The sequence below is a fragment of the Anas acuta genome, chromosome 3 (genome assembly GCF_963932015.1).
Source record: "Anas acuta chromosome 3, bAnaAcu1.1, whole genome shotgun sequence".
NCBI lineage: Eukaryota > Metazoa > Chordata > Aves > Anseriformes > Anatidae > Anas > Anas acuta.
Genome location: NC_088981.1, coordinates 94,516,931 through 94,543,918, shown reverse-complemented (window position 1 = coordinate 94,543,918; position 26,988 = coordinate 94,516,931). Strand labels below are relative to the sequence as shown.

Genomic DNA, 26,988 nt, shown 5'->3' with positions numbered 1-26,988 from the left:
TTGGTTATTATCAAACCTTAATTGAATTAATATGAGCAGCAATCCACTGTCATGCTTCCTTAGGAAAGTTTTTCTGCCTTGTGCCTCCTGCACAAACAGGATCTCACAGCCAACATAACCTAAGCCCTCAGGACCAATTCAAACCTAACACAAACTCTAACACTTAAGGGATGTACAATGCCTAACTTTCTGAAAGACAGTGAGCTGCAGTTCAGCTTTTAAATAATGTGTTCAGATCAGACAACTGAGTAAAATTGTCACAGTTACTGGCAGTGTAGATTCTGAGGTGGTTTCCTACAGAGTAAGGTTATACTGAGGCATGACAGAAAAGCACAATCTTTGTCCCACCCCTCCATTTAATGCTGGGGTTGGAATTGAAATAATTTCATTCTCTAAGAAGAAAAAGTGAAACTCAGTCATTTTAACTTACTTCTGTCCAAGTTAAGTGAATGTAACTCAAGTAGTCTATGAATATTTATATCATCAGTTAAATATTGCATTTCCTTTGTTAGTATTTATTCATTTCAGACTACATGGGAGATGCATTTTAAGAAAAATGTGAGGAAAAAAAAAAAAAAAAGTTAAACTAATATCATTAACAGAGTAAAATATCTTGGTGTGACAAAAAATTGAAATGCTATTTGCTATACAAGAGCTTTACATGCTTAATATGTCAACTCCACAACAGGTGCCATAAGGAAATTCTTCCACAGAAACCAAACCTAAAATATAATAGTTTGAAAGTTTACAGGCCAGACTGTTTGGACTTGCTGCCTGTGTGACAAGACTGTATCATTCTGCCATATACATGTAGTTTCTAGACAGCAACTTCTGGTAGTATCAGGCAGAACATCTTTTGAAAGGGAGCCAGGCTCAATGCAAACTCTTTCAGCAATGAATAAGCTACCATATCTTATCTGTTTTAAATCAAGTTATTCTAGTGGTTAATAACTTTCATTCATAGACACAAGAGTCCTTTTGGTTTCCAGCCACTGAATCTTATATTTTCTAATTAAGAGTGTAATACTAATTAACAGTCTCTACTGTCTGATATCTTCAGTCCATTTAAGGACAGAAAAATCAAATTATAACACTTTCTTGAGTAAATTCTGAAGTCTGACTTTCTCTGACTTTCTCTTCCTTCAGACTAGTAGACTTATGAGCACTTAAAGATAGTATGTATGAGAAATGTTGCTTTCCCACACCTCCTGTCCCTCACCTACTGCTCAGTTTTGTGCCACCTCCTCCTACCTATTGGCACCATTTTTATCTGTTTTACAAGAAACCACAATCACTAATTTGGTGGAAAAAAAAAAAAAAAAAAGGTCAGATTTTTGTCTAATCAGCCAGTAGGAAAGCCTTAGAAAACACTATCTTCAGGTTATACAGGCTAGATGATTTTTGTGTTTTAACCAAAGCCTCCATAATGTATAATTATGCAGATGTTAGGAACGGGAATCCTATGTCTCTCACTTCAGGATACTACCTGAAGATAGCAAATAAGTTTTTCCTTGTCTGTTTTTCTTCTGCCCCACTGAACTCCAGCTGCAGCCCTGATGCAACACATATGTTGGCTTCTGCTAAGTTTTATGCATTTTATATGAACTTGACACTGCTTAAAACCAGGATTGGATCTGTGAGCAGTGATGAGTGCTCAGGATACTCCTCTCTCAATAAAGCATGCTTATCACTGGCTATTGAGTGACTATTTTGCTTTTTCTCCATTTTCCCTTAACACTTTCACAACATGCATCAAGTTAAACAGGAACAGTGAAGGGCATACTCCCTATACTGGCACAGAAACAATATAACACAAACATAAGAGCTACCTTAGACATTCGCATTTTCACTTATTCAAAGTCCAGAATAAAAGAAGTCAGGTGTCCCTTCCACAAGTCTTTTTGCCTGGTTCAGGTATGCCTGACTACTGTATGTGCTACCTTTTGTGAATGCCACTAGTAAGGATCTCACCCTTTCCATTCCATTTCCAGGGAATTCACATACCTTCCATAAATCTGTGAATTTCATTGTGGTTGCCTACAAGTTTGTTGCTGAATGTCATGGTATGTATACACGTTGTGAAAGACAGGCCACCTTCAATGATAACTATTCCATTTGTTGCTTGAGTAAGGACACAACTTATCTTTTTGAGTGCAATGACATGTTTTATTGAGGTTAAGTGCACTGTACAACTTAGTGTGACATCTTGACTTGTAGAAGGTCAAGAGGATATAAAAGAGGAGGTAAAGGTTTGGTGAAACTTTATATACAGCATAGGAATTAGGGTCACTGAAAAGAAAACTGAAATGTTCCTTCCAGCTACAAATCTTAGACTTCATGATATTTCTTTCAATTACTGCGAAGTTGGGGTACACAGTGTTCCCTGTCTTAAAGATCTTAATTTTCTGTTTAATGAGAATTAGGGAGTAATAATGGAAACAGAAATGCTTTGTGGCTTTCATCAGAAAATTTTTGTTTTTGTTTGTTTGTTTGTGTGTTTGTGTAGCAGAGTTATCTCCATTAATCCTGTCTTAAATCTAATCACATAAGCAGACAAGGAAAAACATCAGGTTTAGATTGAAGCAAGAGAACTCTAAGTAAAGAAAACAATAAAATGGTCAGCGTATACCTCTTCAAACAATCTATTGAGCTTTTCATTTAGATATTACCCTTAAAAAGCAAACATTACATGAATATTTTATATAATTTGAGAACCATAACTACAGAAAAATCTTGATGTTAAGTGAAAAGCGTTTCTAATGCAGATTCAAGAATGATATAGCATGCAATTACTGAAGTCACCAATAGCAACTGCATAGTTCAATATGCTAAAGGTATCATACTGTTATGCTGTATTCCCTCCTTTTATTTTTCTGAAAGAAATCCTCCTGTATTTGAATTTGTTAGTCTCAGTGTCAGCTACAATTGAATTTATTCTTGAAAACATGACTAACCTCCCATATCCAATAATTATAGCTTTCATTAATTTTAATGTTATTTCACTGAAATAAAAATAGACCCCTCTGTACCTTGTTTAGGCTGCTATGTCCCTTCATGCATTTCACTAATGAACTTCTATGTCAGAGTCATAGCTAAATTATTTTGTGTAATTAAAAGAAAATTAATTCCTTGATGCCCACAGTCACCATTTCTCAGCCCTTCATCTTCCTGTCAGTAATAGGCTGCAACTGCTAGGAGAAAGGATGTTTTCCTTCTGGTAAAATCACTGGATCAGGACTCAGGAGACCTAGCCCTGCTGCAAACTTATCTGTATGACCTTAGGCAGGCAAGTCACTTGATAGATTTATGCCTTAGGGCTATCTCTGTTATCTGGAAATAATACCTGCCAGGTATGGTTGGGATGCATTTCCTTTATAACTAGGGGTCTGGAATATCTCAGAACGCTCCATGAAAAAAATGAATTTAAGAGTATGTCTAGAATAAGAAAGAAAGGAGTTGTGAATTAGAGAAATGCTATTAACCTACTAAAAAAAAGAGAAAAGAGAGGAAGAGAAGAGAAGAGAAGAGAAGAGAAGAGAAGAGAAGAGAAGAGAAGAGAAGAGAAGAGAAGAGAAGAGAAGAGAAGAGAAGAGAAGAGAAGAGAAGAGAAGAGAAGAGAAGAGAAGAGAAGAGAAGAGAAGAGAAGAGAAGAGAAGAGAAGAGAAGAGAAGAGAAGAGAAGAGAAGAGAAGAGAAGAGAAGAGAAGAGAAGAGAAGAGAAGAGGCAAAGAAAAGGAAAAGAAAATAAAAAGTATAATAAAAATCCTATTTAAAAATGAATCAATTACATAATTCTGTAAAATATCAAGAAAAGAAACTAATATACTCCCAGAAATTTTGGGGAGAAAATTAAAAATAAATAAATAAATAAATTAATTAATTAATAAAAGCTCCTCTCCAGGATCAATTAAAGACGCAAGTGTTGTTCACAACTCTTTCTTTCTCTCCAGGCCTCACATTTAATTACTGGCAGTGCTTTGTAAGTCTCCTAGGAAAATTATTCCTAGTGTTTCATTGTGACTGTGAAGGGATACCTGGAGAGGGCAGAAAAGGAGGAAGCAAACTATTAGAGTGGTACCCCCTAGAGAAATTTTGGCTTTTAGCATGCAAAGCAATTCTAGAGCAGTGATGATCATAAGGAAAGCATTAAATACCTGAATTTGATTTTGCTTCCATGGATCTAGGGGATTCAGCTAGCATCAAAAAGCAGTACACAAATATGCTATTCTCCTATATGTAGTTACAGGGATTTTTAACATGGGAGAAAAGGGATTGGAAAATCATTTATCCACTATATAATGTAACTACAGCTAAGTTAGCAAGATTCTGGCAACCATACTTTTTACAGAGCTCAGACAAGTTTAGCATTCCTGCTGAAAAGAGCTTACACTCTGTGAACAAACAGCTTGCACTACACAGTCAATGGGCAGGAACAGGGAGAAAAGGCACAAATGAAAGAAAAAGCCAGAAGAATGATCTGGGATGGATCATCTGGCAACAAGAGATTGTTTTAAGTACAGTTGTGCCACAGAAATTAAAGCTTGAGAGAAGATACTCTATGCAATGAGAAAAGGACAGAAAAAAAATATAGAGTGCTGATCTACAGCGACAAAACAGATCTATGCCATGTTGCAAACAGTGAAAATGCATTATTAAGCTCAATAGTAATTTCAGTTCTTGTATTTCTCAGCTTTCCTCACCTAAGTTCTCTTCTTTTTTCCCTATCCCTGCTACTGGGCACATTGCCTGCCTGGCAGACCTCTCTTTTCTAATCCCATACCCTTCAAAAATCCCCACAACCCACAGGAAACAGCTCAGCCACTAAAGACACTGTGTAAACAAAAACCACTAACATACCCCTAAATAAACTATAAACAATTCCAAGGACACAAAATAAATCCCTAAATTCAGCAATGACCTACATCCAGCAGAAGATGCCAACACTGAACTCACCACCCCATAATAAGGAGAAGGGTTCTATGCTACCCCAGTACAAAACAAAGACCTAGAAAAAAATACAAAATAATTGTTAATTAATTCCTGCTTGGTTATTCTCCAAGGACTATGGCTTGAAAAGACATCGCTGTTCTCAGCTACAGGAACAATCTATTTTTATTTTAGTTCATTTTTCCTAGCATAGAATGATAACTAACCCCATTCCCCTCTCCCCAGGCATATTATCCATGCATAACTGTACATTGATTTATATACCCCATGTATGATCTGTGGTGTTCTGGTAATATATATTATACCTATAATCTATATATGTGCTATACCCATCACTATGTAGATGGACAAGTCTCTCTTGTGTTACACTCATCCCCATGTGCCAAACAGTCAATGCTCAGTGGAACAGGCCCCTATAAATAACACTATGCCACCTACCAGGGATACAGCAAGACACCTATACATGGATGGATCAGAACAATTATACTACAGACTTCCTCCACAATATGGATGTGCTCTACATAATAGGTGGGTTTATTAACCATACTTCTCACAAGAAATCAGCAACCTGCTGCATATAAGATCTGGTATGTCTAGCTTCAGGACTTCTTGGATCAGGGGGTAGAAAAAGGCAGGCAAAGGAAAATCAAACACAGTGAAAGTGTACTTGTCAGACAGTGGAAGACTTGGAAGACTGACTTCATTGATCATTGAGAGAAGGTAAGAAAAACACAAAAACACAAAGGAAAGTCATGTTCTGAGGCAGTGAATGCATGGGACAACAGCCTTGTCTGTCTGATAAGTCTAGGCTTACCCACAAAACTCATTTGTGTATATGTAGTTACGAAAACAGTTTAAAAATCTAAAGTTTCCAGTCCAAATGCATGGAAATTTATAAAATATACAGCTAACAGAAACTATTTGAATAATTGCAGTATTTTTGTTTTTGAATGGGATTAAAGCCATATACTTGGATAACCTGTGTCTTTCTCACAGTAATAATGTTCAAAACACCTCCCTGAGCCCCTTGTCTGCTGACACAAACTGCAGTCAGGTATAGAAGTATTAATGCTATTAGTACTGGTGAGACTTACTATGAAATCTTGCATGTAGTCACTAAGGCTCAGTACAGATGATTCAAATGGGATGTGAAAAAGTCCATTAAAATGACCAAGACGATGTAGAATTTATTAAACATGGAAAAAAAAAAAAAAAAAAAAAAAAAAGCTTCTTCTGCCTAGGAGAAGAAAAGGCAACAAAACCAAGGCTGACTGAGAATATTATTGTTCTCTATAAATACATTAGGGGAATAAGCAGCAGAGAGTTCAGACAAAAGAAGGAATTGCTTAAAATTTGCAAAATAACATTTTATGTTAAAGAGCAATGCTTGCACAAGTACAAATGGATAAAACCTAGTTGTGACTCAGTTTAGCCTACAACTTAGGATATTTTGAAACACAGAAGAATAAGATTCTGAAACCATGTTTTAACAGGAGTATTGGACAAAAATAAATAAATAAATAAAAATCTCTAATCAGAGCTTCTTATGATTAGTAAGATATGATTACATGAAACAAATTATAATATTTGAGTAGGCATTATGATCCTCTTGTTTCTATCTGAGATCTTTCAGATATGTAGCCAAAGACAGCTCCTAAATTACAGAATAAGCATTTATTTTAGTAACATTCATAACATTCTTCACAAATATATTTCAAAATTAAAGGTACTACTATTACTTCTCTAACTTTTGTTCTGGAGAAGTAAATTTGTTATAAGAACACAGCAGTATACATTAACACCTGTATACATACGGGAGATACAGAATTCTCACACGTTTACCTTTCTCTTCCTTATCCCACATGGGGAGAGGGAGAGTTGTGTGGTACACAACCACAACTGCTGGCTGTGTTAAACCACAAAATCATGATGGATGTTAATCTCTCTGTTCATTGCATGGCAGTGGCGTAAACCCTTCAGTTATACCCAAAGTGACCAGGCTTAACTAAAACTTAGAGATGACTCCTCTGATTGAAACCATTAGCAACATCCTGTGAATCGTTGCTAGTCCAGATGGAGCTTGCTGTGATCCCACTGTTGCAGTAAATTTTTTTCTATTACTGAAAATACATCAATATCGGGTAGTATCTGGAATACAGAATACAAAGAATGACAATGACTGAGGATCTGGCTGCTCTTTGTAGTCCTGCAAGTCATAACCCAAAAATTCTTTTCCTGTTGGTCCTCCTCTTTACAAGATTGCCATCTTGGAAACATGTCCAATTAGGACAGACTATCATGAGTCTGTTTATTTATGTATATATTGTACATATAATTATACATTATATATACATTATATACACTATACATTATATATAATATGTATATGCACACATATATACATTATATATACATTATACATGTGTATACATTATATACTTCATATATGATATAATGATATATACATCATATATGATATGATACATGTCAGTTTTCTTATATCTTCTGTTGTGCTTTGCTTATTCTTTCCATATTAATTAGCCCTCATGTCTTTAATCTCTCTTTATATGGAAACTCCCATCAAAGGCTTCTACAGAGAACCAGATTTGGTTTTAGAAAAGAAAACTTCTGTTAAACTAATCGAGAATCTCTTTGAGGAAAATGGAACAAACCTATCAAGATAAAGGGGGACAGCATAAAAAATTAAAAGTAAGCTTTCTTTTCTTTGCATACTGAAAATACCTCAGGCTAAGAGCTTATTGAACAGGGCACATATATTATTATCTCCTTCTCAAGGGACTTGCTACCACAGGCTTTTTATCCTCACTATTAGTTATGTTGGCAGGTGTTCCTCGCAGCTCAGAGCTTGGCCATTTGGAAATCATGATTTAAGTTATATCTGAATCTCAGTACCCTGACAGGTGCAATTTAATGTCATTCTGTGCTACACAAAAATGTATTTCTTAAATGCAACACATTGGGCTGCTACTTTTCCTGGCATAGAGCAGAACTTTACCGAACACTGCCATTTGATCTCAGTACATCACTTGTAGCTCAGCTGACTGATTGTTGCTAATGTTCATTTGCTTCTTGTGAACCTGTCTCTGCTATTATATGACTATGGTTTAATATCAATAATAAATTAAATCTGCACTTTTAATTTTTGCAAGCTTACCGCTGATCTCTCAGAGTCACATTTTTCATTCCCCGGAATCTGAATGCTTGGATGTAAAGAAAGTGGTGTCCTGCGTATTGAAATTCATCAGAACACATTGTGCTATATTGTGTCATACAGAATGTTGGTAGACATTAACAATATCTTTTCCATAAGAATTTCAAATTACTTGTGTACCATATGACCTTTTTGTCAAGCATGGAAAAGGACAAGGGTCAACAAACTCCTGCTCCTGCTAAAAAGTAATTAAGTGACCCCAATGGGAACCTCCCACAGGAGTCTGGGAAAATGCATCATCTCACCTGAGCATTCCAAAATGAACATGACTTCTCCACATGGGGCCATGTCTTTAGTTAAAGGAGCTGAAGCAACCACAGTTTTGTAGAGGGCAAGGGAAACATCAAGGCAATTTGGAAAACCAAAATAACTGAGAGAAAGGAACATTTTCACTCCTGGGCTTTGTTCATTGTCAGCCTGTCCTCTTCCTACAGCTGTCAGTATGTTGGCAGAATGCCCTTCTCCTTCCTGGGCTATTCACCACTCACAGTTTGTTGCCCAGCCTCAGAGAAATCCAACTGTTTGGCACAGTCATTTGCTGTTGTTCCTAAGTGATGTATAGTTTCTTGGGACTCTATTAGCAGCGTGATCTGAAGCACTGGTGAGTAAGGAGCACCAGACTTCCTGTCTGAGGCTGCTGTTCTGGGGAACTTCAGCCTCAACAGCTGTTGGATTTGCCCCTTATTCTTGATTGCTGTTCTGAGCCATATGGAGGCATGCTTCTTGTCCTCTTTCAACTTTTCTGGCTACCCGTCTCAATAAGCTCTTCAGTGAGTCAGCTTTTGCTTAGGACTCCCACATCAGAAAATTGGCAGACCTCCTGTCCTAAGAATACTGTACATAAGTTTATTGTCGATCCATTGCCAGTCAGGAATACAAATGAGGTGTTGAACCCAACTTTACAGTGTAGGCTTCTTTTCTAAGTCATATTGGTCCAAAGTGTTAGCTCATGTGCATGCAAATAATGAATGATGCTGCAGGGATTGTCTCTCTTTGTGTGTCAATGCATGCTGGCAGCACATCCCTTCCCTCAGAGGGATGTCTGTCTATCTGAAGTTCTCGGGTCCTATAATACTGCCCCTCTCTCTGTTCCCCAACAGATGTCACAATTGGATCTCGCCTTCAGGCTTACACCTGGGGTTGAGACATTTCCAAATTACATGAACAGGCCACTAGTACATCACAAAATAATACAAAAATTTAACATAGCCATCTTCTGTGTTTATGTGCATATAAAGTGGAATATGGAAGGTCAATATGGAAGGTCTATATGTATAATAGATGAACAAATACACTTCTAGTTTATCTTCTTTTAGATACAATTTTAGAATATATTTCCTAAAGACAATCAAGCTAATTTTGAAACAGCCACAGTATGTTATAAAAACAAGCATCTCGGTGGTATTTTGATGGAAACATTTCAGGTTTCGAAGTTAGAGATTTTCTCAAAAGTTGGTACACAACACTACAAAGTGTTGACTGGCTGGTAAATGAGATTTGCCAAATCAATTATGACATTGATTTATCTACATGTGTAACTAACCTCCTGCCGTAGCCAGGAAAAGCACTTCCTCAAAGGGATATGCACCAATCTAATAAACTTGTAGCTATTTATGTTTTTTGTTTTGTTTTGTTTTGTTTTTGGGGGGGGGTATGTTGTCAATCAGAAATAAATATACACATGTCTTACCCAAACTTAGCGGATGTTAATTATTTTCCCATGGAAAAAATCTGGATGTTTTACTCTCCTGTGAAAAGAATATTTTTAGAAGCCTACCTTGACAAAGTCTGCAAAAAGTTTGGAATGGATCTGGGAAATAAACCTGTCAAAAATTGCACTCTTTTTCCAAAAATTGTATTGATTTGTACACTATATCAGACTTGTGCCTACATGTCTTATGTCCCTGTATAAGCTTAACACGACCTAAGTAGGATTTGGGTACAACTTCATTACACTCTTCCTTGAGAGAAGTGCAAAAACTTAAGAAATATGTAAACCCACGTGCATAACCTCTCTTACAATAGTAATCAGAGATGACTCTTCTGGGAAGCTTGTGAAGATTATTTCCATGCAGTGGAGAAATGGAGAATGTCAGAGAATCTGTGTATCAGAGTCTTTGGGGACTGTTTGTTACTGGGATGATGCACCACTCATGACTCAGCTCTCACAGCTAAGAGTTTGGTTTACTCTAGATGTACAATAGAAATGAAGGGATATGAAAAAAGTACTCTAGATTATACAACCAGGGGAATGGCGGAATGGGGAGGGAGAAGAAAGAGAGAGAGAAAGAGAGAACGAGAGAGAGAACGAGAGAGAGAGAGAATGAGAGAGAGAGAGAGAGAGAGAAAGAGAAAGAGAAAGAGAAAGAGAAAGAGAAAGAGAAAGAGAAAGAGAAAGAGAAAGAGAAAGAGAAAGAGAAAGAGAAAGAGAAAGAGAAAGAGAATTATATGATATATATATATTTATATATATATATCATATAATTCAATATATATATATATAAACATTTTATTTTATGAAAAATGTAGAGATGTTTTGTTGTTGTTGTTGTTGTTTTCCCTAAATAGGATGTTCATTTTCTGAGCAGAATGGAAGCCACATGTCTGTGCCTCTTCACTTGAGATGCAGGCAAAGCTCTTCTCCCAAGAGAGGGAACGGAGCAGGATAATCTCAATGTGGCAGAAAGAAAAGGGACAAGAAACAGAATTTACTTCTGTTTAAAAGAATAAGCAGCAGAACTGGGTATTTTATGGTAAAGGAAAATCTTGTGCCCTAGGCTGTTTATAGGAAAGTATGACTACATCCTGCCTGTAATGGAAAGTTTCTTGTAAACTGTCATGAAGTTTTACTTGAACTTTATCTGAGCCATTCTTGATTTTCACCAGCATTACCTTATCCTTAGAGGAACTTGTCCATAGATTTTTCTCAATACTCAAAGATTTTATTGATGCAGAATTTCCATGAACTTGTGTGTACATGCACATACTAGAAGAAGACAAAGAGGATGAAACAGGTCAAGTTGATATAACTGACGATTACCAGCCCTTGCTATTCATAGAACCACAAGAGTCTAGGATATTTTCAAGCTGAATGTGTTACTGTGAGCAAGGTTTGACCATGTCACAGTTACAACTCATTGTACTTGAGATAATGGTCTCTGGGGTGAAAAGAGAGAAATATTCTCCTTCTACATGGCCACAATATCCTCCATTTAATAGCTACTTAAAACCTACCAGTGTTACAATACTAGTGAATCAGTTAACAGTAGACAGACAGGCTGTATGCTGTGAATTCTGCTTATTACATTAATCAGAACTGCCTCATTGTCAGTTTGGGATTGCTCACGTTTGTTGTTGTGTACACTGGTTATCCCATTTTTATTTTAATCAAGGATCACAACCTGCTTAAAGCATGTTTTCTTTATGACGCATGTATACAGCACCTATCAGAATGAGTCCCCAACTCCTGGCTGGGAAGTACAAGACACTACAACAGAGCACTTAATAAAGACATTGCTAGCAATGAAAACAAACACAACAAAATCAGCAAGAACAATCATTTGTTATTTCACAACAAAAATGAACAGTGTCAATGGTCATGTTATTGTCATTACTACCACTCGTCTGTACTTTCTACAGTTTTTCTCAGTCTGATTTCTGGAAACAAATGGAGACTTGGAGATTCAGAGCTGTGCTTTGCTTGAATGCACTCCTTTGTATGTAAAAATGTAAAAAGTGAGAGGTTGAGATAGACTATACACCAGATCTATTACTGTTGAAAATTGTCAATATTCACTTCCATGTCAGCGAAGTGACTGAAAGTCTTACAAAGAGCTTAGTTAGTTCCCTTCCTGCTATATTTTTTTTCCAGGACTGATGATTTGCTGTTGTGTCTAAGATTAGCTTTATAAGGGAATAAATAGAAATATGGCTAAGCATAATGCCTTGCAAGAGACTAAAAACACACCCACAAATTAGGAAATCGAATTGCCCCGTAAAAGGGATGAACTAAAAAAGGAACCCACTTTCCAGAAAGGAGCTGCTTAAACCCATCTGCAGGAAATGTCAAGGAGTGGATGAGTTAATGCTTAGTTCCAGAAGAAGAGAAGGATGTGCTTCCCTCTGCTTGGGATCTGCAGCTGGAAACCCTTTCCTAGAGCTGATCATCCTACATACTCATTATTATTATTATTATTATTATTATTATTATTATTATTATTATTATTATCATTATCATTATCATTATCAATATCAATATCAATATCAATATTATTATTAATATTATTAATATTATTAATATTATTAATATTATTAATATTATTAATATTATTAATATTATTAATATTATTAATATTATTAATATTATTAATATTATAAAGAAACTGTGGCAATGCTTCTCCCTTCAGAAAATGTTCAACTGTTGGAATACTGACACATGAGCAGATCAGTTTAAATTGCGTAATCTAATCTAATTTTAATCTTGACCTGTGCAAATGTACAAAGTACTGGTATCCATGGAAAGGCCTCTTGCTTTTCAAGAGAGGAATTCTTTATTCATGCCTGCTGAGGTGTTTTTAATATGCAAAAATAAATTCTGGTGAAAGTATAGTGAAGCTGAGAACAACCTTATAGCCTGTATTTCAGCACTCCTTTGGGAGACTCAAGTTTGAAGCAACACTGTAACCTCCACTTAAAATTTTGGAAAAAACAGAACACTTCTAAGGCAAAGGTATTAAAATTTGTCCTTTCTGCATTGCTGCACTGAAGGCATCACTATTTTCTTCTTCCTGCTTTGGTATGACTAGGGCACTTGCTGGGAGTTTCAAATGAAATACATGTACACTAAAAAATGTCCTACTTGTGCATTTGGCTTATATACAGGACTGAGAGACCCTGAGATACTAACCAGTGTCCCAGTTTCCCAGTTTATTTAGTGATGTCTGGATATAGCCAATGAAATCTAAGCATTTGGACTGAGGCTCACAAAGGTTTCTAAGGTCCTGAATCTGAAGCACTCACCATTTCTATTACTCTCAGTTAGGGACTGACAATTAATTAAAAGCTGGCAGGCTAAATCCCTTTGGGGATCAGCTTTCTAGCAGCTACAGACTTTTACAGGCTTAGGCACTGGCTGAGTAAGGTCTTATAAATGCTACTGGCACCTAAATTTTAGAAAGCCTTTGGTGTTTGAAGTAAAGAGCTTAATTCAGTCTTGTCAATCTAGCTCCTTCTGTCTATCTTTAATCTCATTTCATCCTGTCAGAGCTGAAGTTTTCTCAAGGATAGATTTACCTTTGTGCTCAGTCTACATTTTCTGGTAATAGCTATTTGGTGTTTGAGAACATACAACTGATACCAAGTGTTGTGATATTTGTTGTAACTAAGATTCTTTGGATGATATACTTTGAAAAATATTACTGTTTTACTGACTATTGCATTATTGTTAATTATAGTCAACGTGTCTTTGTTACCAGACAAACATGGCAGGTGACTACAAGGTATATACTGAACTAGGAATATTGGCCATCTGTACAGAGTAAGACACTGTCACCTGGAAGATAAGGTTTCTAAAATAGTTTGAGCAACTACAGATTAGTAGCAGAGCATGAACCTGCATGCAACATGGGCAGAAAAAGTTAATGTTCAGACTGGGATTTGAGGAATGATTTCATTTCTGTGTGATGTGCTGCTGGGACTCACTCAAGAAATCTATACATATAGTTCTGTTGTAACTGCTGAAATTGACTTCAAAAATATGTACATGGCTTCATTGTATTTTTTTTTTTAAAGAAAAACAATACTAAAACTTCTGAAAGCATACAGAAAAGAGCTGTTAGAATTATTCAAGAACTAAAGAAAATGCCTTACCAAGATACATAAAGGAGTCATTTTTGCATATATATAGAGAGAGAGAGATTGAAAGGTAACTTAATTATGGTTTGTTAGTATCTCCACAGGGAGAAAATACTGTGTTTAATTGAATCTTTAATCTATTGAAGAAAGATATAATATCCCTTAATATATATGGCAAGCATTTCACTCACCAGTGAAACACATCTACTTCTGAAAGTAGGTAAGTTAGCAGTGTTCATGAGCAATAGAGAATAATCAAGAGTAGTAATAAAGCAGAATGTTATGGGCAATTGAAACTACAGGAGTAATTTTGCTAGGGAGAATACAATTTTTCCAAATGGATTTTCTCAGAACACAAGGCCTCAAATTCCTATTCTTTGTAAGTCACTTTATAAAGTGTCACAGCTTCTTTAATGACCAAAGTGGTCAGGACTTCCATTTTCTGCTCCACCCTAAACATATTCTTGCAAGTGATGTGTCACAATGAGAAAACAGAACTGTATCTTTTTTCTCACTTGGGTTTATCGCAAGCTGTGCTCAGCTCCCAAGGCACCCATATTGTGTTCATACAACTGTGTAGCCACATCAGTAATGACTTCTCATGGCTGTGACAGGTTTTGCACAGATAAAACTATTCCCAGTGGTACATTGCATCTCACTATGTATGAACACCATGTCATCAGATGCTCTTGGGGTGTGAAAAAAAAATATGAGTAGCTGCTCATAACTGTCATTTGTTGGAACAAAGACTAAGGTGACAACTGATATAGTGGCCTGTGTTAATTTGACAATGTTCAATTGAAACTGAGACCAGAGCATTTATCTGTTATCTAAGCCAAACTCCTGATACAGATGAACAAGTAGGGCATTCATTGTTTTTGTGCCACTTTGTCTCCTAAGCATTGCAAGGACATAAGAGCAGGTACTATTTTACATCCACTTTCTGCCTCAAGTAATGTTCTGAGTTTGACTCCAACTATTTGGAAAGCAGACATTTTGCTTTTCTAATAGAAAATAATTTTGTGATGAAGTTTAGAAAGTGACAAAAAGTCTTGATGCCTACACACACTGCTTGCTATCACTGAATTAAAGCACAGTCCCTGGGGAGAGGAGAATGTGGAGCAAATGGCAATACAGACTAAATCGTGACAGACAGAGAAGACAAGCTAAAGTTTATAGAGATGTAGAATAAAAAAGGAAAACAAACACTGCCAAAGAAAGTCTTTATCTTTCTGTCTATCTATCTCAGACTGATGTGGAAGTGATGCCCTTCCCATTCTCAGCTCCTGTTTCTAGCAAAAGTACTAGTATGAAAATTGGTACTATAAGCCAAGTAATTCTCCTACTCTCCTTGTAGACAAAAAAAAAATCTGAAAAGAAATTTAAAAATTTCTCTACCCTGAAGCTCTATAGTTGATGTGTACATGGAAAATTTATGCTAAGCTTTCTCTAAGTCATGCGAACTCTTAGTATCTCTTCATCTTCACTTTCAATAAAGCAAATCTTTGATATCACCACTACCATCTTTTCAAAGTCTTAGTATCATGATAAATTCATGAAATAAAATTAGAAGCATTTTGAGACCGTTCCATTTACCATTTAGTTTTTTTTCAATTTTAAGTTCAAAGATTTTAATATTTTTTTTCTTTTTCAGTTATGATGACTAGAAGTTGTAAAAATATACTTCAAGAAAAACTGAGGATTTGCAGACAGCATGACTCTCAAGGTTGGGGCTCTTGAAAACTCACAACAGTTATGAAACACAGAATGAAGTCATAAGGCTTGCCAGCACAGAATGAGTAAAGTAAGAAAATAATCTTCATATTTGTGTCCCAGATACCTAGCATATCTGCTAACTTTTGCTTGTAGACTCTGTTAACAATCAGAAATTTTACTTATGTATTTGAAATAACATATTTCTGATTTGTTTATCTGAAGGTTTATACAAGAATTTTTTCTCATCAAAGGAGCCTTGACTTGGAAACTCAATTTGGACAAGAAATAAGCATTAAAGTTGCATAAGAAAATCACATAGGAAAAACTGACATTCAGTGAAAAAAGCTTTGGTGATGGAGAGAAAAAATCTACCTTCATCTCTCTGGATTTTTTGAGCTATGTTTTTTGTTTCTTTGTTTGTTTGTTCCTTTACTCTAATTTTTTTTTTTTTTTCTGTTTTTGGCCAAACTCTTCTTGCCTTCTCATTTAATTCAGCTGTTTTATTGTTTGCTTGTTTTTAGTATCCCTATATTTCAGCAAACTGTATCCCACAATGTTATTAACTTAGTATGTTTATATGCTATCTTCTCTACTCATTATCAAGAACTAATCACACACTAGTCATTGTTTTTGTTTCTAAGTTATTATAAGGAATAGTTATGAAGTTTTATGTCATAAAATTTTTATATACCTAGGCTCATAAACTGATGCAAATCTTTGTTTATCTTACAGTGAGCAATATGTGCATTCAAATTCTATAAACAGGTTTATTTACACTTCAGAGGATCTGAAAAGAAAGAAACATTTATTTGGCAGAAGTCCTGTTTTAAGATGGGTTTTATTTTCTTCCACTGTCTGAACATCACAGAGTTTGGTGCAATACCTTTACTATTTGAGTAGTTCATGGCAGCATCTTATACACCTCTCAAAAAGCTTACTAAATGGAGGAAATACAGATACCACTGCAAAGCCAAATCAGAGTGAAATGTCATTGGAGTTTTCATACTGAAGATAGAAAATGTTGGTTTTAGGCATAATATTGATTCCCTACAATTCACTTTCTAAATATGATCATTTTCTTGATCATTGCATTTCAATAGTATAAATTGAATTTATTTCTACCTTGAAGAGTCATAATGAGACTGCTGGCAAACTCCAGGCATTTATATTTCCCATAGAACAACAATCCCAAGACAGGGTTACTACTCTTCTCCTACAGTGTTAGTCAACTCAATGTAAATAGAAGCTCTCAATTCAACAGGGCTACTCCACTATTTTGCGATGGATCATTTGGTTTCTGACCACATGAGACTGTTCTCAGGAAAAGCAATCTCTAATTACATGGATCAGAATGGGCTTATGCCAGGAAATGGCCTGTGCCTCAAAAATGACTCAAATAACAGCTTTCCTTATCACTTTCAAATCCTCGTACTTTTGAATTTATTATTTTTTTATCCTAGAGAAAGGTACAACTGAACATTAAAATGGGAAGGAAATCGTAATATATGTATATTTGTGAACTAGTTTCTTCATAGAAGATGCTTCCTCTCTTCTATCCATGTCCAAGTGAAGGTGCTCATCACCCAGTACTGACAGGAAAATGGGACTTTCACAACTACTAGTGCTCTCCCAGTGTGATGTAGGTGGATTCAGGAAAGTAAAATTTACTTTTTCTGCCTCTGAGTATTTGCTCATTTCATATTATGATGCTATAATGTCTGCAAAGTTCAAGAAGATTTGTAAAGCTGTTTTCTCAGGCATTATTTTTCAAAATCATTGTGAATGTTTCTTCAGCTGCCACAAATTTTTGAGAGATATGAGCACACAAAGGGCACAGGACAGTTAAGCTTAAGAACTAGAGATCACAGAAAATATATGGTTTATTTTGAGTAGCTAGGATAAAGCAATTTCAAAATACAGGGGCTTTATTTTGTTGGTATGAAGCCAGCTGCTACAGCTTGTCTACATTTATAATTTTATTAATAATAAAATTTTATTAATAATAAAATTAAATATGTACATGTTACGTGGGAAAATGTATTCTGGAAACTCTGCTGACTTAAGTTCAGGTTGCTTTGTTCCACCCTGCAGGTGAAGGAGGCCATGCTGGCTGAAACCTGATAAAATAGTTTATCACATAATTCTGCACTCCACAAATGCTACACTCTACAAAGGTAAAAAATCCTGATACCCTAGACTGTTTTAGACAGTTTTTAAAAATGTCATTGTTGCTAGCTTTTTATATGCCTCTTCTTTTAAAGCCTTGCTTATTTATGTATCTAGATGTACTCAGGACTATGGTAGAGGGAGCCCAATAATCCTCTAAAATTACCTAAATGGCTACTGTACATTTAAAATGTTGTAGTTTTAAAGTATGGTGTTGTAAGCTCTTCTGAGATGAAAGTTGATCTTTCTGGGAAATTATGAAGATCTCTTTTTTTGTTCTGCAGTGTAGAAAATATACGTTATTGTTACCGTGAGGTCTATGTATCTGAAGGCAGTATTTGAAGTTACAATGGAATGCTGCTGTATTCTGTGTCTATGAAATTTTAAAAGATTTTTTTTAACAGGTAGAGTAGAAGAAAAACATTTGTGGGGTTGTTTATTACCATTAGACAGAACCACTCTATGGACTGTGAAACTCTAGGTATTCAACAAACCATGAGATTTGAAGCAGAGTTACAAAACTTGAAGGATAGTTTGGACAGAAACAAAAGGCAGTGGTGTGTACAAGGGAATGGTTTGTCTGCCAATGGGAAGTACTGAATGAATCCCTAAATCTTGCTGTGCTCATGCACACAGCTTTTCCTTTACCTATTAAACTGTCTTTACCTTTACTCACGACCTTTCTCACTTTTACCATTACAATTCTCTGCTCCACCCCACTTTGGGATAGTGAGCAAGCTGCTTCATAGTGCTTAGCTGCCTACTAGGGTTACCCCCTCCAAACAATGAGTTTGAGAGCTGTCAACCTTGTTACCACTTGAATACAGTTCATTAAGTGAAATTTCATGTGGCACATCTACCTTAATGTGACTTGTATTTTCCTCCTCCAACAAAATTTTTGGTCTTTTTGAACCAGTCAGAAAGGAATAAAACAGTTAGCAAAGAAGAAAAGCAAATCAAACAAGAAGGTGGTTGTGATGGAAAAAGAAGCTGGAAGACAGGGAGAGATATTGAGGCATGGCACTTAATTAAATGGTGATGTTCAATAAATTTGTGACTGAAGTCAATGAAGGAGTCATTGAACAGCTTACAATTATCACATCCAGATATTATAGAAAAATGCATAACACCCCAGTTTTTGACATAAATGCTTAAATTCCCTTCTAGGTGGGTTAGGCAAATGTTGACACCCTGTGGATCCCTACCTGCACTAACACAGTCGTGCCAGTGTGACAAACTCCCCAAGGAGAACTATTTTGATAGAAAACTTGTCCTGTATGTATGGAAGGTAATGATATATCCAAGAGAACTGGTAGTCATTTGTTCTTCTGACTTTTCTAATACCAGCTCTCCATATGGTCTCTGAAACATCTATCACAGCACTTTCTGTTATACTTTTGATGCCTTGAAGAATTTTCCAGGATTACCTTGAAGTCCTCACTCATAGCGATTCCCCTTTGTGAAATTCAGTGTCTTGGTTTGCCCAAATACTTTGAAATCATCCTTAATTTAAACTGGGTTAAATGCAAGTAGTTAGTTGCAACTTACAAAGAGAAGAAATTTGCTTGATTGTCTACCATTAAACAGAAAAGGCTCTCAGTTTTTTTTTTTTGTTTTTTTTTTTTTTTTTTTTTGACAGGGAAGACTTTTGTCTTGCCTGACAGCTACCTGTGAAGAATTCTGCCTTTCTCCTTAACATAGTATTCAGGCCATGCTCAAAGCAGAGAATTACAGTGTTCAATAATTGAATATTTTTATTAAAACAGACTGCCTTTTTTAAAAAGCCTAGGAAAAACACACATAAAACCCGCTAAATTTTGTTTGGAGGTATAAGCTCTCTGAATTTAGGAACTGCTGCAATGAAGGTTGTCTGAACTGCCTTTTGAAGTCTCTCTTTCCCTCTCAGATGTTCTTCGAACATCTTTTTCTGAAGGCAAAGAAATCCATGTATTGAACAGGACAGAAGACGATATGAAGAGAAATGATAACCTGTTTATGAAAGTTGTTCTCTGAGTTGCATAACACTTTGTAGAGCATTTTATTTCTTCATCAGAATTCCTGCATGCTGAGCAAATCACTACAGCCACAGTCATCAAAGGCAACCAGTAAATGTTTGGTTCATCTTCGTTCAATTTAGATGTTTAAAGTGTCTGTAGTCAATGGAGAAATGGGCGCTTCTAGAGGGCGATTCTTCACAGCACTTTTACAAGTTTGAATGGCATGAATAATACTCTTATACAGCAGACTAGAACAAACTGCTAACTTTTGGAACACCTCTCAAAGAATAAGATATATCTCACCTAACTTCAGTCTACAAGCAAGGTAGATTTTCTCAGCTAGTTAGCTAGGTTTTCTCTGCTGCCAATGGGAGGCACTTCCAAAAGGCAGTTCATTCTGTTCTAAAACTCTTCTCTAACTGATGAAGACACTGGGTCTCTTGAGGTTCCTGCCACTCCATTGACTAGACAAAGTAGAAGCTTAGAAAGCTAGTTCAGTTTGGATGCTTAATTATTAAATAGATAAATAAAAATTAAAAATAAATTAAATTAAATTCAACCTAAATGTTTGTTTGTTTGTTTGTTTCAGCTTGAGATTCAGATCTGAATTTGCTGAGGTTTTGAGTACTAATAGCTGCAAATTAAATCAGCAGGAGCCTCTGAACTGAAGAAATGTTATAGAATACTCAGAACTCTGAAAAGTGGGCAAAGAGATAACACAAAGTGGATCTACTACAATTAGTGGATAATCATTAGGATCAATATCAAAATGTTTCAGTTCACTGTTTCTAAAATGGGATAATGCCAGCCTTTCACTAGGCAAATATTTTCTGAAAATAAACCAACTGTTGTCTGAACGTTCTAATAATGTGTATCACAGAATGGCTCCTGAACAAATTAGTAACTATTGTTAGAGCAGGATTTTAATGTTATGTAGTAAACAAGCCCTGAGAGAAATACCAAATATGAAACAGCCACTCACTGAGAGCACTGAGCATACCAGATGAGATAGTTCTCCTTTGGGCAACAAAAGAAGAGTGATCGTACTCTTAAAGGAGAGTGCTTTAAGGCAAAACTTCAGTTGCAGGTCTACTTAAATTTGGATTTCTAACTTTTTCTTTATTCAATTGGCAATCTTAATAAAGCTTAAATACTGCACTGGTGTGTATTATATTACACTTTTATATGCAGAGTACATTTATATTTATGTATACCTGTATATATATATATATATCTTTATTTGAAGTTGTGCTGAGGTTTTGTAAGTTATCTTAAGTCATTGGAGATGATTTAGTATACAGCTGGAAGGTGACATAGTAAAGGTGAATGATAAATCATGTTTGGCTTTAATTTCCCAGCAGCTAGAATATCTAAATAAAAATGTGATTTAACATACCATTATTCTAACTAAATAAAACTTTCTGAACTTCCATGATTAAAAAATAATCAAAGGAGTGATTGCTGTTTTAATAGTTGATATTAGCATTTTGTAGAAAAAATTACAAATCAAGTCACTTTTAGATCTTCAGTACATTTAGGATTTGATATTTTTGTTGTTAAATTTTCATACAGTTTACATTTACTTGTATGCTCAGATGGTTCTCTCTTCTGTAGTGTCTAAGTACTTACCCAATAAATAACATTGTAACATGGAAAAAAGAATCACAGACACAAAAGAAGTTTCAACATGGTAAAACAGGTCACCTCTTAAAAGTCAATATTATTTTCAAAGGACAGCAGTCTTTTCAGAAAACATTTTCAGATGAGCTATCTAAAGAGCTGTTTATAATTTCAAAACTACTAATTGCCAAATGGCTCATAAAATGGCTAGTTAAGCTTCTATTTCTGCAATAAGAAAAACATGTTCTCTCTTCTAGAACTTTGTGGAAGTCTGATACAGGCAAAAGTAACAGCATTTGGAAAGAACTGCTAATATGTACACACTGTATACACCCACCAGGTATAAACCAACATATAGATTAGCCCTCCCAGCTTTACTATTCTCCATAAACATTTTGGAATTGACAATATTTTAATTAAAGTTGTCATATAAAGTTGCTATGTACCTACAGCATTTGGCTGCTACTCTTCACATTAGGAAGAAAGTCTAACAAGATTCTACTGGCCAACTTGACTCCCTCTCCAGTCAATTATATTTAAATGACAGAAAAAAAAAAATCATGTCAGAGCATGAACTCATGAAAATTACCTTCACCCCACAGTAGAAAAAGGTGTGACATAATTCATGAAAGTTGAAGAACCAGCTCTTAATAATCATGGTGTAAACCAGATGACCAGTAAGCAATGCAGCCAATAAAGCCTCTTTCTATGTTTGTTAGAAAGAAATAAAAAATAATAATTTTCCCCATTATTTCAGTGCTCTAGTTGCTTGTGCACATTCTCCTTTAAATCATGAGAAACTCAATTGGAAGGCAAAAAAATAAATAAATAAAATAAAATAAAATAAAATAAAATAAAATAAAATAAAATAAAATAAAATAAAATAAAATAAATAAAAAATGGTGCAAATGTAGCGGAACACAGAGAACTATAAAGTCCCAGCAGTTTGACCCTACTCTAATTGAAATTGGTTAAAAATAGTTCCAGTGACTTCAGTGCAGCAGAACCAGCCCCTAACCACTGAGAAGCTGACATTTTTTGCTATCTCTGAATGCTGAATGCTTCATTTGGGATTTAAAGAAATATGTGATTAAAATCTAATTTTGTCACAAGATGTACTCGGACTGAAGCTGAGCAAATAACCGATCATGAATAATTTATCTAAGAAAGTTTATCTCTTTTCTGTGTCCCTGAACAACCATGAATAGATCACCATTTCTTCAAATTCACTTTTGCAGTTTTTCTTAATTCTGAATAAACTGATCACAGTTTTCTTCACACATAGATTACTTGGTCTTCACTGTTTCAGCTGTGTTAATTATTTATGATTAGTCAGAAATCTCATGGTTTATCTCACTAATAGCATTTCTGGTAAAAAAAATATAAATAAATCTAGTTAAAAAAAAAGAAAACCACTTGCATAAGAGCTTAACAAAATCTCTTTCATTTTCTCATTCCAAAATGCAAATATCAAAAGGTTATAAACCTTTGGGCAAAGCAAAGTTATTTTATTTTGTTTAACTGAGTGATTAGTTGCAGACTTTCCCAGTTTGACCTTCCAATCAATCTCTCTTTTAGGGACTGTATTGCAACAGAGGATTAAGAGGAAGTGAGTTGCCTGATCCTATGCATGTGATTCAGGTGCCATCTTGTAATATGGAATGCTGTCTTTTCTCTGTCTAAAACTGTATGAGGTGACTTTGTAAGTGGTTCAGTTTCTTCAAGAATGTTGGTGTTCATTTTAAAAATTGCATGAGGCGGCTATCACATATACCTATTTCTTTATTGTTTATAAAGTTTAATTTGTGTTTGGGCCAAACCTATTGATTAATTTCCTATTGTTTTTCAAATTTCCTTTTAAGTTTCATCTATGAACATTATGGGGAAGTAAAGTAAAGTAAATTGGAAAGAAAAATCATATTGAGAAAATGTTGTGCAGAAACACTGTTATTACAAACATGGAATACACATTCTATCCTGATTTGAAACTGAATTAATTAGGGATTTAATTTGCTTGGAAATTTTCATTGCTTTTGTTTTTAATATGAAAGCTAAATTATCAAACTTGAATATTTCTGGAGGAGAGTCTCGAGGAATATTTCATCAGGGAGTATGTCTTAAAATGTAACTGTGTGAAATAAAATGTTATAAAAACACACACATCTCCTGAAACAGCAGGCTATGAGTAATATCACTTAGGTATTAGGCACATGCCCTCATTTTGTTTTCTCTGATTCAAACGTATTTCAACATCCCATGGGAATGCCCAATAGCCATGCTAAGCATCTACTTTTTCTAAGTCACAGACAGACCAAGTACTCACATTTATTGAGTTTAAGCACCAAGAAAACGAGAACAATTGAGAAAAATTCTGAATGAGGTTATTTGTTTTGTATGTAGCTAACAATGTGTAGTGGGTTTACGTGGCAAGGTTTTGGTAGCAGGGGGCCATAGGGATGGTTTCTGTGAGAAGGATCTAGAAGCTGCCGTATGTTTGGTAAGGGCCCCACTGCTGACCAGAGCCAAGCCAATAAGCGATGTTGTTTTGCGCCTCTGTGAGAGCATATTTAAGACAGGGAAAAAAAAAACGCTGTGCCACACAACAGCTGGGAGAGTGAGAGTGAGGAACAGCCTTGCAGGCACCAAGGTCAGTGAAGAAGGAGGGGGAGAGGTGCTCCAGGCGCCGGAGCAGAAGTCCCCTGCGGTCTGTGGTGAGGACCATGGTGAAGCAGGATGTCCCCCTGCAGCCCATGGAGTACCACGGTGGAATCACAGAACCACAGAATTTCTAGGTTGGAAGAGACCTCAAGATCATCGAGTCCAAACTCTGACCTAACGCTAACAGTCCCCACTAAACCATATCCCTAAGCTCTACATCTAAACGTCTTTTAAAGACTTCCAGGGATGGTGACTCCACCACCTCCCTGGGCAGCCTGTTCCAGTGCCTAACAACCCTTTCAGTAAAGAAGTTCTTCCTAACATCTAACCTAAAACTCCCCTGGCGCAACTTAAGCCCATTCCCCCTCGTCCTGTCACCAGGCACGTGGGAGAACAGGCCAACCCCCACCTCGCTACAGCCTCCTTTAAGGTATCTGTAGAGAGCAATAAGGTCGCCCCTGAGCCTCCTCTTCTCTAGGCTGAACAAGCCCAGCTCCTTCAGCCGCTCCTCGTAGGACTTGTTCTCCAGGCCCCTCACCAGCTTCGTCGCCCTTCTCTGGACCCGCTCAAGCACCTCGATGTCCTTCTTGTAGTGAGGGGCCCAAAACTGAACACAGTACTCGAGGTGCAGCCAAAAACATGAGAGCAGGGTTCCATGCTGCAGCCTGTGGAGGAGACCATGGTGGAGCAGGTGGCCCTGCACCGACAGAGGCTGCCGCCTGTGGAAGACCCCTGCTGGAGCAGATTCTGGGCTTGACCTGTAGCCCGTGGAGAGGAGACCACGCAGGAGCAGGTGACCTGGCAGGAGCTGCTGCCCGTGGGGGACCCAGGTTGGAGCAGTTTTCTCCTGAGGGATGGACCCCGTGGTACGGACCCATATCTGGAGCAGTTCTGGAAGAGCTGCTGCCTGTGGAAAGCCCACGCCGGATCAGTTCATCAAGGACTGCATCCCGTGGGTGGGACCCCACAGGACAGGGGACGAGAGTGACCGAGAAGGAGCAGCAGAGAAGAAGTGCTGTAGACTGACCATAAGCCCCATACCCCCGTTCCCCTGTGCTGCTCGGGGGGAGGAGGTGGAAGAGGGTGGATGGGGGGGAATGTGCTTTTGGTTTTTTTCCTTTGTTTCTCACTTCTCTAGCTTGTTAGTAATAAGCAATAAATCCTACTGTCTCCCTTTGCCGAGTCTGTTTTGCCCGTTACAATAATTACTGCGTGATATCCTTGTCCTTCTCTCAACCTTTGAACGCTTTTCATCGTATTTTCTCCCTGTTCCTCTTTGAGGATGGGGAGTGAGAGAGTGGTTGTGGTGGAGCTTAGCTGCCCACTCGAGTGGAACCACCACACAATGAAAGCTCACATTTCTTTCAGAATGAGAACTAAATTGTTTTTTAAAAGTGTGAGGAAGATAGTGGAATTTTTATTTATTTATTTTTGAAGGATGATAGTTTCCTAATATCTAATAGTGTGATAAGGATTCAAAGCAAGAATAAAGAATAAAAACTGGTGGAAATCTGTGGGCATTCTCTAACTCTTCATGACTTTCCTGGGTTTATTCTGGCAAGTGGGAAAATGTTCTGGCATCATTATCCCCACATTTTGTGATTCCTTTCATGTAGCTAGTAAAAAAATGGAAGTTTAATCATTTGACATTGGAGCCCACGGTACTTACTTATATCAAATGCTGAACTGGTGGTGCAGGCACCATAGCTTCTGCAATCCTGCTCAGCTAAATGTTGAGGAATTAATAAGACAAATCTTTGATCCTGATCAGAGAAGAGACCTGGATTCAGATCTTTCTGGATTCTGTGCTCTGATTTTTTCTTTTTTTTTGTCCTAGTGTGTTATGAAAATAACCTTCAAAAGTTGTTAAAGATGTTGATGTTTTCTTTTAAATACATACTAGGTTATCCCTAGACATACACACACAACATACAGTGTAAAAAAAAGTATGTCACTTTTGATGGCCTACAAGGAGTTGGTTTCTAGGCATGCCTATTAAATGCAATAGAATTATTTTGTATTTTTTAAAGATTTCTTGATGCTTTATCTTTAACAATGCTAAGCTTGAGGGAAAGTGTAACTGAGAACCAGACATTTTCCACTACAGATGTCTATTAAGGAAGCACATGTCTCTACTATAGTTTAAAAAGAAAGAAAGAAAAAAAAAAAAAAAGAGAGAGAGAAAAAAGAGAGAGAGAGAGAGAGAACAAACTGTTTAGCTAAACCAGCTGTTTTTTCCCTGTATCACATTAGAAATCCTTCACATTAACCACTCTGCTGCAAGATTGTGGGGGCCATAACTTCCAGCAAAATGACAGCAGCAAACAGCATGGGGACCAGCAATTACTTCATCCAGCACAGACATCTGAGGAGTGAACGGCTGTCTGGAAGGTTGGACTTTGTGCCCTCCCGCAATCTGACAAGTCTCAGAAGGTGTACTGGCTAAAGGAGATTACAACTGAATGATGTTTTGCTCCTATTTCGCACAGCTCCAATATAAGAAATGAAAACCATCTACACTCTGCTGTTAGCCTCCACTGGTCTGGAATCTATTTTTTAACCATTTCAGTTTGAGCAGCTCCACTGACTGAAGTACATGTCATTCAAAAAAAAAAAAAAAAAAGCAAAGGGCCTTTTTGCAGGCTCACAACTCTAAAACTTTCAGACTCCCAAGAGACGAATGTGGCTTTAGAATATATTATGGAAATACAAAACCTGAGACATATTGCATTGTAAAAGTAAATCCATAAAAATTATTTTCTGTAATTCATCCCTTGTGGCCAAGAAGTATTAATGAAAA

General features: G+C 36.5%; 1 long non-coding RNA gene across 2 annotated transcripts in view; it reads left to right on the top strand.

Moving 5' to 3' along the window:
- LOC137854675 (uncharacterized) overlaps window positions 1-25,296 on the top strand; it is a 139,273-nt gene extending 113,977 nt beyond the window's left edge. For both annotated transcript variants that reach the window (XR_011095328.1, XR_011095329.1), the window contains 2 exons: window positions 15,686-15,835; window positions 15,970-25,296. This is a non-coding gene — a long non-coding RNA (uncharacterized lncRNA). The remainder of the gene's footprint in view (window positions 1-15,685; window positions 15,836-15,969) is intronic.
- Window positions 25,297-26,988: the final 1,692 nt, after the last annotated feature.